The 13,474-nt window shown below is 43.4% G+C and overlaps 1 long non-coding RNA gene across 2 annotated transcripts; it reads left to right on the top strand.

Moving 5' to 3' along the window:
* The first annotated feature begins 2,153 nt into the window (after positions 1 to 2,153).
* LOC127301045 (uncharacterized) lies at positions 2,154 to 10,669 on the top strand. 2 transcript variants are annotated; one of them, XR_011748205.1, is made up of 5 exons: positions 2,154 to 3,004; positions 4,371 to 4,444; positions 5,706 to 7,740; positions 9,105 to 9,178; positions 10,434 to 10,669. It is a non-coding gene; the product is annotated as an uncharacterized lncRNA (long non-coding RNA). The 2 variants fall into 2 exon arrangements; XR_007851827.2 differs by lacking the exon at positions 10,434 to 10,669 and having other exon boundaries at positions 9,105 to 9,436.
* The last annotated feature ends 2,805 nt before the right edge of the window (positions 10,670 to 13,474 follow it).

The following is a 13,474-nucleotide window of genomic DNA, read 5'->3' as shown; positions in this document are numbered from 1 at the left end:
AAACAATGCAAGCAAACATCCATGACATGCTACTCATATTAATAAATTGGAGCTAAACATGAGAGATCATGAACTACTAGACTTTCTTAAATGACATATACCTCACATGAACCAACCAAGCATGCTCACATGGATGAGTGTATGTACAAAAATGAAAACAAATAGAGTTCATACCAGCCTCTCACCACAATCAGATTGTCGTATATCGTCATTATTGCTTTTTCACTTGTATAGCTTGAATAATATGGAATGAAAACCACGCTCCAGCCACCGAATACCATTGAACTCATAAAGAACTTTACAAAACCAAAGAAGAACAGCAAATATTTTTGGTGTTTTCGAATTTGGAAACAAGAACAAAAGGAAGCAAGCAAACAAAGCAAAATCTTTTTGGATTTTCTTATAGCAAACTAGCAATAGCAAATAAAGCAAGATAAAATCAAGAAACTAAAATAAACAAGTGGTGAAGAGAAACAACAGAAATATTTTTGGTCTTTTTGTGTTTTAGGAAAGAAACAAAGTAAGAATAAGAAAATGAAAACTAAAAGAAACACAGGAAAGCAGGATGGCAGAAATCTGCCAAAACCTGACAGCAGTACAGAAATCGATTTTTACAAAAATCTTCCGTTGCTCAGCTCGAAAAGTGTTCAACTAATGAAAGTTAGATAACAACCTGGGGAACATGCACAAAAATTGGCAGCTCAAAATAACGTTCTGGCTGTGCGCACGAATTTTTCTAGTGACAGTCCAGAATCTGTTTTCGGGCAGCACCTCCCCAAATATCATCTTCCTCTCATTAGAAAATCACTCAAAGAAACTCAACAAGTATATACAAGTATCCAGCAACCATAATATGCAAAGAATGAGTGATGCCAGTATACCTCCCCCCAAGCTTAGGCTTTTGCCTAAGTGGAGATCAATCCCATGGTGCCCATGAAGTAGCACCTTCGTAGTACGACGAAGATGGATCATATTCCGGGTATGTGCTGGAAGAAGCACCCGGATACGTGACGGTGTAGTCATAAGAGGGCTCGGCGTCCTCGGAGTCATGCTGCTGGTGGAAGCCTTGTATCTTCAATTGCTCATCCACCTCCTCCTTAGAGCGCGACCATGGTTTCCTGTCAATGCTGAACAAATCTGGCTGCGGCAAAAGAATTTCCCTCTCTTCCCCGTCAGCAAACAATATTCTATAGACAATGTTATCTAAATTAGAGTCGGCCGTAACAAATTGGTGACTCTTCATAGCAGCAATATCGAGCCTCATAGGGGTTATTTTTACATCAGTAGGGTCAAGAGGAAGCTCTAAATATGCTAAAACGCGCGAAGCAATAATTCCTCCAAATATAGGCCCCTTGTTAGACAAGCGGCGAGCAACAAGAGCACCAAGATGATAAGGTGTGTCCCCAGTGAGTGCAGCAATTAGGAAATCAAGATGATAGCTAGATATGTTACTAGTGTTCTCCCTACCAAGAATGCTAGTACCGATGTAATAAGCAAAATACTTAATGGCGGGGAGTTGAATGTTTCTTATCTTGCCACGCTGAATGGTGCGACAATCATCATTGGTGATCCCTCGATAGAGCTCCAGCAATTCCTTGGGGTTATCCTCGATCTTCCTTGCTGTACCTACAGGGGCAATACCCAATGCAGCACAAAAATTTTCCAACTTCATAGTAATAGGTTTACCATAGATCTTGAACGAAACTGTCGGATGAAAGTGCTTATTGTTGAACTTGAAGCTCTCCACAAAGATTTTAGTGAGCGTGTAGTATTGCTCACTCTCATCTCCCACATAGGTGGTTAAGCCTGCCTTACCGACAAGGGTCAAGAAATCATCCAACAAACCTGCATTTCTTAAAAAGTCATAACATGGGAAGGATGAAGCATTAGGGACCCCATTGTCCTCCTCGGGTGCGAAGCTTGGTGCGATGAGATCCTCATTGTAGGATTGCCTGAATCGGGTGGATGACCTCGAGGGCCTCCCTGTGCTTGTTGTCTCCCCTTGGAACACTTCTCCAAAGTTAAAGTTGTCCATCCCCCTTTTCTGAACTTTTTCAACAAACAATATAAAATCTGATTTGGTGACATATAATTGAGGGAAATGTAACGGCCCAGTATAATACCCCTCTATTAGTTTGTTGGTTGTTTTTTTTTGTTCGTGCATCATAAGCATCATATGCATCTTATCATGTCACCTTTGTTTTATAAAAGTTGCATCAAATCTTGTTCTTCTGTTCTTGTTGGCTTTCTCCCTCTCTCTTGCTTTTCTAATCCAAGCCCCAACCTTAAATCTTCTTATCCTTCTCCCCTGTGATGTTCCAAAACTAAAACCCTATTTATGGTTTTGCCAAAATTCTTATACAAGGGTTATATTAAACCTTCCTCTCTCACTCTCTTATATTTTTTCTGAATCCTATTTTTTGTACCAAAACCTTTGTAATTTGGAAAGTTGTTTTGTTTGAAAACTTGCAGATACTTCTAAGTTTTTGTTTACAAACTCCCTCCCTATTTTCAGATTCAAAGACAAAAATATAAAAGAAATAAAAGAAACAGTTTTATATGAAAGAAAAAGGGGAAAACCTATCCTATCTTTTTCTACCCGGAGGCCACCACAGCCCATGAAGCCCGGCCAGGCTGCTCCTCTGCTTTCCTTCTCCCAGTCTCCCAGCAAGTGAATGATGGCACGGAGGAAGCCCCTTCTCCACACGCTCCTCCCACCTGCTCCTCCCCTCCACCCCCTTCAAGCAAACCCTACCCTGCTCCTCCCCCTTGACGCCGCCGCCCCATCTTCTATCCCCTCCACAAAAGGCTTCAGGGAAAGACATCGAGAGAAGTTCGGAAAATTCAGAACTTTCAGCCACTGAGTTCGCCGGAGATAGATCGCCGCCGCGGACCTCGCCGCCGTCGCCCACTTTTTCTATACCGACGGTCGTCACGCGCCTCTGCTTCCTCTTCATCGTCTACGTCGTCCTCGAGCTCGAGCACCTCGACATCTTCGTCTTGGGTGAGCACCGCTTCTCCTCCACCTCTTCCCCGAGTTTTTCTGTCACCGAAGGCTCAAACTTGACCACGTCCGCGCACACGTTTCCATTGACGGGAGCGTCCCCGTCCTTGTCGAGCACATCTCTGTTTCTCTCCTGCGCGCCCCCATGACACACACGCACACCACAAGCAGGCGCGCGTCAACTGCAACGCACACGCACGGGCACGGCGCTGGGTCGGCTTCATCGGGTTGCTGTTCGTGCTGTTTTTCTGCCATCAGTTTCGTCAGTTCTTCCGTCGCGTGTGCACCTGTTCGTGGTCTTCAGATCCGACTAAAAAGAAACAGCTGTGTTCCTTCTTTTCATTCCTTGACACTCGAAATCAACATCCTGCACCAGCAGCAGCTCACTTCAGCGATGCAATCCACCACTGATTCCCGTTTTTCTTCTTACTCCAAGCATTCTATCGGGCCAATCAAACAATTGCAGTACCTTGTTTTTCATTTTCAGCTGGCACATGTATGTGTGATCCCGTATCCATTCACCTGCTAGCTTGGTTGCTTAGCTAGCTAGCTATGCGTGCCATCAATCGATCCATTCAGCTGCCTGCTTGCCTGGCTAGCTATCTATCTATCACGCATCTTCGCACAGCAGGAACACCGAGCACCATTGCTGTTGGTTTTTCGTCAGTTTCGTCAGTAAACGAGACATCCTCCAGTTCTTCAAAAACAGTCGCAGCACAGGTTGCCTTACTGTTTCTTTTCAGTGAGTCGTTATTCAACCATCAACAGCAGGAGCGTGTCTTGTGGCTTGTTCCTTGCTTCTCCAAACAGTATATCCCAGGATCAAATCCTATCGTCTGGCTAACATCTCTGTGTTAGCCTTGTGTTCCCAGATATTCATCAGACCCGCCCCTTTTGCATCTCTGTCTTCTACAGCCTACTTAATTCCTAAATGCAATCTGTTCTATTCTATAACTTGTAATACATAGCTCTTTTTGAAAAGTGCTTTATATAAAATTTGATCATAAAAATGCGAGGAATAATAATATGACATGTACATTCATGTTTGCATCCCGCATCATATCGTGTCGCGTAGTTTGTACATATCACCTAATAAGAACACCCGGAGTATTTTGGATTCCGACTATAGGATTTCCCCGCTCCGATTAAATTTAAATTAGCTCATCAATCCATGTCTTGCCATGCTAATCAATATTTAAATTGCGCGCTAGAAAAATAACTTAAACTTAATAATTGTGTGTCGGGATTCCAATTCCGCTCAAATTGGATAAGTTGCATTGCACCATATTTGCCATGCCATGCATATCATCTTGAGCATGCCAATTCTTCTCCGTAGTTGTAAGATTTGCACCCGTTGTTTGTCCAGCATTTGCTTCTTCCCGGATAGGATCATGAAGTGGTGTTGTGAGATACGACAAGTTCTTCTGCAGCTTTTCACAGGCGAGCCCACCCCTTCACCTATTTTACTTTTACATGCTCTTTTGATCTATTGCTATCCTTGTGTTGCGATTCTGTTGTGTCACGTGTCCTATCCACCTGTTACCTATATGTCCGAGATACACCTCCTCGCCCTACCTATTGTTTGTTGTTTGCCAGCTTTGCGAGTCGTAGGCGAGTTTAGGGTCTTGTTGATATCTCGAGATGTTCGGGATATCTTGTTGGGAGGTTATCACATGCTATATCTTTTGTTGGAGATAATCACACTTTATTTTATTGTTAACAACTAAAATTGTAAGCAGAGGCATCTCGTGAGCCCCTTTGCGAAAGCATCTAACTTTGACTCGCTAATGTCCCCTAGGACCCGAGTTCTTGTTATCTCTGCTCCGAGATTGAGCGCTCTAACCGTACGTGGGGAGTGGGACCCCATCACCCACTACCTTTCCTCGAGTCTTGTTTATTGGGAGCCACAACCTTGGTTTTATTTGCTCATATGCACGATGCACGATTTACTTCTTGTTGCCTTCGGGTGTTTATTTCATCTTTGTACTCATCTCGTGGAACGATTAGCGACAGCAGGTTGTTCACACTTAGCTTAGCCGTTGGCACAAACCTCTGGGTCCGTATCGGAGTACGGCCGAACTTCGTCACGGGTAGCTTAGTGGGGTGGCTCCCCTTAAACTTTCTCTTGCATTGGGAACGGTCTTGATGTGAGACTCCACCTGTAGTAAGTGGGTTCGAGCATGCGTATGGTTACATTTGGGCAACCCCTGCAGGGTGTACATCTTATCGATAAGCCGTGTCCGCGGTTATGGACGACTTGGAATTGTATAGCTTGATCATAGAACAACTTACACCGTTATCTTGTTGCTAATAATCTGATAATAACTTGCGTAGTAATATAGCCTTACTACAACCGTTACCCAATAAAACTTGTCCACCGTTGAGTGCCTTTTACATTGCCTCTTCGCAATTGTTGGAGGGGATATGTGTAATCGGCTGGGTTATGTTTGTGTAGTATTTATCTGTTACCTTGTGCGCTCTCTTATCTTCTCTGAGTAGACGGATGTTGTAGCGTGTCTCTATTGGATAGTAGCTTTGCTGCCGCTAAACTCCACATATAGCCGGGTGAAGTTTATACCGCCCACCGGCCGAGCATAGCTGGTCTTGTCTCGCAAGTACGTGCCAATGGTACTTACCCTCGCCTTCCTTTCTTTTTGTCTCCTCCCCCTTTTGTCGGCAACCGATGGCCCGACTTTGACAGGTACGAGATGACGACGTTAGCAAGGTTACCCTTCCGGCTTGGCCTGGCAGGGTTATGGACGCCACTGGTTATCTTCAGGACTCTTAGTCCAATTTGCATCTTGTCCGTACTCGGATGTATCTGATCTTCTGTATGATTTGGATCTTTGTATGTATCTATTTGTATCTTGACTCGTTGGAGTCGTTGTTGTAATATATGTATCTTGTGGGCTCTATTGTAATCCTGTTGTAATGTTACCGCTCGTGTTAATTCCTCTGGCATCACGTGTGTGATTCTTCGCGCACGTCGTGTCGGAGGGCGTCTCTGAATCGATATCATGCGGATTTCGGCGGGTTCGCTGGGATCCTCATGGTACCGGTTCCGGGGCGTCACAAGTTGGTATCAGAGCCTCAGGTTAACGGTACCCTACTAGTCCAGCCTGTAGGATAACCTTGCCAACGGACGTTGTGTCTAGTGTCAAAACTATTTTCTAAAATTCCGTTGGATAGATCTGATTAGCTCTGATTTTTCTCCTTACCTCTATTCTTTCCCCTCTTACCTTTGCGAGTTTTGTGTCTTCTCTCTTATCCGATTTTCTCTGAGTCTTAGGTTTCGACGTGGGTTGGACGATCTATGCCTTTCACCTAATAGGAATGATCTCTGAAGACCTTCCGCCAGAAGAACATCAACGTCGGCTAACTTTTTTCTTCTCCGTTGACATCTTCTTTGTTTTCTGTGATCTCTCTACAATTCTTTGTGCCTTGGCCCCGTCGAACCTTCGCAGACAACGCTTATCAAGATCGCCAATCTAAATTCCGGGAGTGGATTGCATGATTCTCCTAATTGTGTGCCGAGTAATGCTTTGGGTGCGGGATGGAGTAGCTACCATACCGACTACTCTTATCATTGCTTTTGCTACATTGAAATTGGTGGATCCATGTGACTGTTACTCCTTCCTCTCTTTCTCCGGAGTCGTGATCATCGATGTGAGCAACAACCCTTGTTGGTGGTGTCGCCCGTTTTACATGGAGCAAGAACTCTTGTTAATGGTGTCGAGGAGATCGACACGTCGCCTGAAGACCCGATAGTTCACCTCTCTCCCCCGTACCTTGGCGTGGGATCTCGGGGCGCGATCCCTTGTTAGTGGTGTCGATTGTAACGGCCCAGTATAATACCCCTCTATTAGTTTGTTGGTTGTTTTTTTTTGTTCGTGCATCATAAGCATCATATGCATCTTATCATGTCACCTTTGTTTTATAAAAGTTGCATCAAATCTTGTTCTTCTGTTCTTGTTGGCTTTCTCCCTCTCTCTTGCTTTTCTAATCCAAGCCCCAACCTTAAATCTTCTTATCCTTCTCCCCTGTGATGTTCCAAAACTAAAACCCTATTTATGGTTTTGCCAAAATTCTTATACAAGGGTTATATTAAACCTTCCTCTCTCACTCTCTTATATTTTTTCTGAATCCTATTTTTTGTACCAAAACCTTTGTAATTTGGAAAGTTGTTTTGTTTGAAAACTTGCAGATACTTCTAAGTTTTTGTTTACAAACTCCCTCCCTATTTTCAGATTCAAAGACAAAAATATAAAAGAAATAAAAGAAACAGTTTTATATGAAAGAAAAAGGGGAAAACCTATCCTATCTTTTTCTACCCGGAGGCCACCACAGCCCATGAAGCCCGGCCAGGCTGCTCCTCTGCTTTCCTTCTCCCAGTCTCCCAGCAAGTGAATGATGGCACGGAGGAAGCCCCTTCTCCACACGCTCCTCCCACCTGCTCCTCCCCTCCACCCCCTTCAAGCAAACCCTACCCTGCTCCTCCCCCTTGACGCCGCCGCCCCATCTTCTATCCCCTCCACAAAAGGCTTCAGGGAAAGACATCGAGAGAAGTTCGGAAAATTCAGAACTTTCAGCCACTGAGTTCGCCGGAGATAGATCGCCGCCGCGGACCTCGCCGCCGTCGCCCACTTTTTCTATACCGACGGTCGTCACGCGCCTCTGCTTCCTCTTCATCGTCTACGTCGTCCTCGAGCTCGAGCACCTCGACATCTTCGTCTTGGGTGAGCACCGCTTCTCCTCCACCTCTTCCCCGAGTTTTTCTGTCACCGAAGGCTCAAACTTGACCACGTCCGCGCACACGTTTCCATTGACGGGAGCGTCCCCGTCCTTGTCGAGCACATCTCTGTTTCTCTCCTGCGCCCCCATGACACACACGCACACCACAAGCAGGCGCGCGTCAACTGCAACGCACACGCACGGGCACGGCGCTGGGTCGGCTTCATCGGGTTGCTGTTCGTGCTGTTTTTCTGCCATCAGTTTCGTCAGTTCTTCCGTCGCGTGTGCACCTGTTCGTGGTCTTCAGATCCGACTAAAAAGAAACAGCTGTGTTCCTTCTTTTCATTCCTTGACACTCGAAATCAACATCCTGCACCAGCAGCAGCTCACTTCAGCGATGCAATCCACCACTGATTCCCGTTTTTCTTCTTACTCCAAGCATTCTATCGGGCCAATCAAACAATTGCAGTACCTTGTTTTTCATTTTCAGCTGGCACATGTATGTGTGATCCCGTATCCATTCACCTGCTAGCTTGGTTGCTTAGCTAGCTAGCTATGCGTGCCATCAATCGATCCATTCAGCTGCCTGCTTGCCTGGCTAGCTATCTATCTATCACGCATCTTCGCACAGCAGGAACACCGAGCACCATTGCTGTTGGTTTTTCGTCAGTTTCGTCAGTAAACGAGACATCCTCCAGTTCTTCAAAAACAGTCGCAGCACAGGTTGCCTTACTGTTTCTTTTCAGTGAGTCGTTATTCAACCATCAACAGCAGGAGCGTGTCTTGTGGCTTGTTCCTTGCTTCTCCAAACAGTATATCCCAGGATCAAATCCTATCGTCTGGCTAACATCTCTGTGTTAGCCTTGTGTTCCCAGATATTCATCAGACCCGCCCCTTTTGCATCTCTGTCTTCTACAGCCTACTTAATTCCTAAATGCAATCTGTTCTATTCTATAACTTGTAATACATAGCTCTTTTTGAAAAGTGCTTTATATAAAATTTGATCATAAAAATGCGAGGAATAATAATATGACATGTACATTCATGTTTGCATCCCGCATCATATCGTGTCGCGTAGTTTGTACATATCACCTAATAAGAACACCCGGAGTATTTTGGATTCCGACTATAGGATTTCCCCGCTCCGATTAAATTTAAATTAGCTCATCAATCCATGTCTTGCCATGCTAATCAATATTTAAATTGCGCGCTAGAAAAATAACTTAAACTTAATAATTGTGTGTCGGGATTCCAATTCCGCTCAAATTGGATAAGTTGCATTGCACCATATTTGCCATGCCATGCATATCATCTTGAGCATGCCAATTCTTCTCCGTAGTTGTAAGATTTGCACCCGTTGTTTGTCCAGCATTTGCTTCTTCCCGGATAGGATCATGAAGTGGTGTTGTGAGATACGACAAGTTCTTCTGCAGCTTTTCACAGGCGAGCCCACCCCTTCACCTATTTTACTTTTACATGCTCTTTTGATCTATTGCTATCCTTGTGTTGCGATTCTGTTGTGTCACGTGTCCTATCCACCTGTTACCTATATGTCCGAGATACACCTCCTCGCCCTACCTATTGTTTGTTGTTTGCCAGCTTTGCGAGTCGTAGGCGAGTTTAGGGTCTTGTTGATATCTCGAGATGTTCGGGATATCTTGTTGGGAGGTTATCACATGCTATATCTTTTGTTGGAGATAATCACACTTTATTTTATTGTTAACAACTAAAATTGTAAGCAGAGGCATCTGTGAGCCCCTTTGCGAAAGCATCGGAACTTTGACTCGCTAATGTCCCCTAGGACCCGAGTTCTTGTTATCTGTTCCGAGATTGAGCGCTCTAACCGTACGTGGGGGAGTGGGACCCCCATCACCCACTACCTTTCCTCGAGTCTGTTTATTGGGAGCCACAACCTTGGTTTTATTTGCTCATATGCACGATGCACGATTTACTTCTTGTTGCCTTCGGGTGTTTATTTCAGATCGTACTCATCTCGTGGAACGATTAGCGACACAGGTTGTTCACACTTAGCTTAGCCGTTGGCACAAACCTCTGGGTCCGTATCGAGTACGGCCGAACTTCGTCACGGGTAGCTTAGTGGGGTGGCTCACTTAAACTTTCTCTTGCATTGGGAACGGTCTTGATGTGAGACTCCACCCGTAGTAAGTGGGTTCGAGCATGCGTATGGTTACATTTGGGCAACCCCCGGCAGGTGTACATCTTATCGATAAGCCGTGTCCGCGGTTATGGACGACTTGGAATTGTATAGCTTGATCATAGAACAACTTACACCGTTATCTTGTTGCTAATAATCTGATAATAACTTGCGTAGTAATATAGCCTTACTACAACCGTTACCCAATAAAACTTGTCCACCGTTGAGTGCCTTTTACATTGCCTCTTCGCAATTGTTGGAGGGGATATGTGTAATCGGCTGGGTTATGTTTGTGTAGTATTTATCTGTTACCTTGTGCGCTCTCTTATCTTCTCTGAGTAGACGGATGTTGTAGCGTGTCTCTATTGGATAGTAGCTTTGCTGCCGCTAAACTCCACATATAGCCGGGTGAAGTTTATACCGCCCACCAGCGAGCATAGCTGGTCTTGTCTCGCAAGTACGTGCCAATGGTACTTACCCTCGCCTTCCTTTCTTTTTGTCTCCTCCCCCTTTTGTCGGCAACCGATGGCCCGACTTTGACAGGTACGAGATGACGACGTTAGCAAGGTTACCCTTCCGGCTTGGCCTGGCAGGGTTATGGACGCCACTGGTTATCTTCAGGACTCTTAGTCCAATTTGCATCTTGTCCGTACTCGGATGTATCTGATCTTCTGTATGATTTGGATCTTTGTATGTATCTATTTGTATCTTGACTCGTTGGAGTCGTTGTTGTAATATATGTATCTTGTGGGCTCTATTGTAATCCTGTTGTAATGTTACCGCTCGTGTTAATTCCTCTGGCATCACGTGTGTGATTCTTCGCGCACGTCGTGTCGGAGGGCGTCTCTGAATCGATATCATGCGGATTTCGGCGGGTTCGCTGGGATCCTCATGGTACCGGTTCCGGGGCGTCACAGGAAACTACCATAGGAACTTGCTAGAGTACTAATCATGCATCAAAACTAGTTTCTACCACTTAGAACAAGCATGCAAGCTCACTAAACATGTTACCTACAGCAGCAAAATATTCAAGATATACTCCACCAAACAAAATTCTACTTGGATAATCGGAGGAGTCACATACCGAAGAGCAAATGTGCCAAATTTCAGACAGAAATCTGGGCTGAGCAAAGAGATCGAGAAATCTGGAGCTCTTGAGCAAAAACGCGAGTGAGAGGAACCTGGTGCGAGTTTTTTTGGGAGAGAGAAGAGAGTGGGAGGAAGAGATGATGAAGTGGGGCAAAGGGGGACCCACACGCCAGGGTGGCGCGCCCCCCTTGCTGGCGGCGCCGGCCTGTGGGGTGCCACCCTGGGGTGCCCCACTGGTCATCCCTGTGCTCCTGTGTGCCTCGTCGAAAAATAGGACCAATGGTATAATTTTTGTGGATTTTTGAAAACTTTGAAAAATGCACATTTCTGGGTATTAAGTTTATTATTACTGGCCAGGAAATTTTTTGAAATCTCTAACTAACTGAGGAACTTTACAAAACAAAAGTGCTATAGCAAGTAGAACAAGTGGAGGAAGAAAGAGATGTTGTTTACCTCCTCTATACATATAAAAAGTATTTGTTAACAAGGTTGATCAAGTCTTGCCACCAAATAAATTTTACATAGCATAAGAAGAAATAAACCTCAAATCAATCATGTTACCTTGAATTGTATTGATATGGATCCAATCACAAGAGTTTGATATTCTTCTTTAGGTTCATATATAGGACAATCGATAGTTCCAACTTTGATAGTTCTCACATTAGAAATAGTATTAACTCCACATGCTTTCTCAATCCTCTTGGGAAAATAAACGGTATGCTCCTTGTCATCAATATTGAAAGTAACTTTTCCCTTATTACAATCAATAACAGCCCCTGCGGTGTTAAGAAAAGGTCTCCCAAGAATAATAGACATATTATCATCTTCAGGCATTTCCAACACAACAAAATCAGTTAATATCAAGCAGTTATTAGTAACTTGAACAGGAACATCCTCACATATACCAACAGGAATAGCAGTAGATTTATCAGCCATTTGCAAAGATATATCAGTCGGTATCAACTTATCTAAATAAAGTCTCTTATAAAGAGAGAAAGGCATAACACTAACACCCGCTCCCAAATCACATAGAGCAGTTTTAACATAATCTTAATAGAACAAGGAATAGTCGGTATACCTGGGTCGCCAAGCTTCTTTGGAACTTTGCCATTGAAAGAGTAATTAGCAAGCATAGTGGAAATTTCCTCATTGGGGATTTTCCTTTTGTTAGACACAATATCTTTCATATACTTTGAATAAGGAGGCAATTTAATAGCATCAGTCAAAGGTATTTGCAGGAATAAAGGTTTCATCCAATCACATAATTTGTTATAGTGTTCTTCTTCCTTTGATTTTAGTTTCTTAGCAGGAAAAGGCATTTGCTTTTGAACCCAAGGTTCCCTTTCATTACCATGTTTCTTAGCAATAAAATCTTCTTTAGTATACTTTTTATTTTTAGCATGCTTTTCAGGTTCTTCTTCAACCTCTTCTTTATCAGAAGCATCATTCTTATCATTATCTTTATCATGTTCATTACCACTTTCAGTTTCAGCATCAGAAATAGAAATACTATTAGGATCATTAACAGGATCAGAGGATTCTACAACAGTTTTATGTTTCTTTTTCTTTTTCTTAGATGGAGCACTAGTTTCAGTTCGTTGAGAATCTTGTTCAATTCTTTTGGGATGCCCTTCAGGATATAGAGGATCCTGGGTAGAGACACCACCTCTAGTTGTTACTTCATAAGCATGTTTCTCTTTAGAATTATTTTTTAATAAGTCATTTTGCACTTTAGTAAGTTGATCAATTTGAGTTTGAACCATTTGAAAATGTTTAACAAGCATCTTAACATCATTGGAGGTTCTCTCTACAATACCATGCAATTCACCAATAGCTCGAGAATTTTCCATTAAGTGATTCTCTACTCTCATATTAAAATTTTCTTGCTTAACAATATAATTATCAAACTCATCTAAGCATTGCGCAGGAGGTTTTGAATACGGAATATCTTCCCTAGTAAAGCGCTGAAGGGAGTTTACCTCAATCATGGATGAAGGGGGAATTATCTCACATATATCTTCTATGGGAGGTAGATTCTTCACATCTTCAGATTTAATACCTTTCTCCTTGAGAGACTTCTTGGCTTCCCTCATATCTTCATCATTCAATTTAATTAAACCCCTCTTCTTCAATATTGGCGTTGGAATTGGTTCAGGCGTAGTCCAATCATCATGATTCCGGCCTATTTTAGCCAATAATTCTTCAAAATGTCCTGGAGTTCTTTTCCTGAAAACACAACCAGCACAACTATCCAAATATGCCCTAGACTCAATGGTTAGTCCACTATAAAATATATCAAGTAGATCATTATTTTCTAAATCATGTCCAGGTCTAGCTCTGATAAGAGAACAAAATCTTGCCCAAGCCTCAGGCAATTTCTCTTCATCTCCCTGGTCAAATCTATAAATTTTCTGTAAAGCAACATGTTGAGCACTAGCAGGAAAGTATTTTCGAAAGAAAAAACATCACGCAAATCAGTTGGACTTTTAATAGAA

The sequence above is a fragment of the Lolium perenne genome, chromosome 7 (assembly GCF_019359855.2).
Source record: "Lolium perenne isolate Kyuss_39 chromosome 7, Kyuss_2.0, whole genome shotgun sequence".
In the NCBI taxonomy this organism is placed as follows: Eukaryota; Viridiplantae; Streptophyta; class Magnoliopsida; order Poales; family Poaceae; genus Lolium; species Lolium perenne.
Note: the sequence above shows the minus strand (reverse complement) of the source record. Positions and strands in the feature narration are given on the sequence as shown.